This window comes from Salvelinus fontinalis, chromosome 28 (genome assembly GCF_029448725.1).
Source record: "Salvelinus fontinalis isolate EN_2023a chromosome 28, ASM2944872v1, whole genome shotgun sequence".
Lineage (NCBI taxonomy): Eukaryota > Metazoa > Chordata > Actinopteri > Salmoniformes > Salmonidae > Salvelinus > Salvelinus fontinalis.
This window is the reverse complement of record NC_074692.1, coordinates 18546855-18548031: the sequence shown is the minus strand read 5'-3', so window position 1 is coordinate 18548031 and position 1177 is coordinate 18546855.

Below are 1177 nucleotides of genomic sequence, written 5' to 3'. Positions count from 1 at the left end.
AAAAGAAGTGGGGCACATCAACACAAAGTGATCCTCCAAATGAGATTTTACAAGATCACGGTACACATCAATTATCTTAACACTGAACCAATTTCCATTGCTTATTGCATCAAAATCCTTAGCTTGTAAAGACATTTTCCTCTGAGTTGGCTTAGGCATGTCTTTATGTTGAGAGGAATCACATTCCTTGCATTTGACAGTGCATAAGTGAATGACTTCTTTCAGACCAAAGAGGCAAAACGTTTGATTGATTGCTATTGTGTTGGTGACCAAGGTAGGTTTAAGAAAATCTTTGGAAGAGTATGCATAATTGGGGTGATATAAACCTATGGCAACATGATTTTAGGATACTGCCTAAAAAAGTGTATTTGTGTGGCCAAGCGATTAACCTGATGCATTTTCTGGCACGTGGCTGGCAATGGGCTGATTTTAAATGTGTAAAGGTGCGCGGCCGGCTCATCACCATTATGATTATCTAGGTTGTTTGCAGCAGGTTTTCCCAAAGGTCCAGCAAAAAAATATGTGAAACACAACCAAAACAAACAGCAAGTGCATCCAACAAGTTTGTAGAGTTGCAAGCTTGACATAATCATTGTGTTCTAGGAATATGGTACCACATACTAAACTTTTGACTACTTTAATACACATATAAGTGAATTTGTCTCAATACTTTTGGTCTCCTAGAATGGGGGGACTACGTACAAAAAGTGATGTAATTTCTAAACGGTTCACACAATATGAGAAAAATACCCTCAAATTAAAGCTGCAGTCTGTACTTTAACTTGAATTATGGTCATTGTATCACTTAAAATCCAAAGTGCTGGAGTACAGAGCCAAAACAACAAAAATGTGTCACTATCCAAATACTTTTGGAGCTCACTGTACATTCTACAGACCCTACTGGCTATTCTCTACAATACTTTTACATGGCACCTATCTATTTCATATACAGGGATTTGCATTAGTGGCATTTATTTGACCTTGGAACAAGTTTAAAACCCCACATGTAATGAAAATGTCATTATGTCACTTAAATACGAACAAATATGAATCATTGTTCATGTTTAGACAATTATTGTTCATATAACATGAATAAATACAGGCTATTGCCACTTTGCTACTATTACGGGGGTACTTTTATTTAGAAAACTTACCGAAATTCAGTGACCCGGAAGTA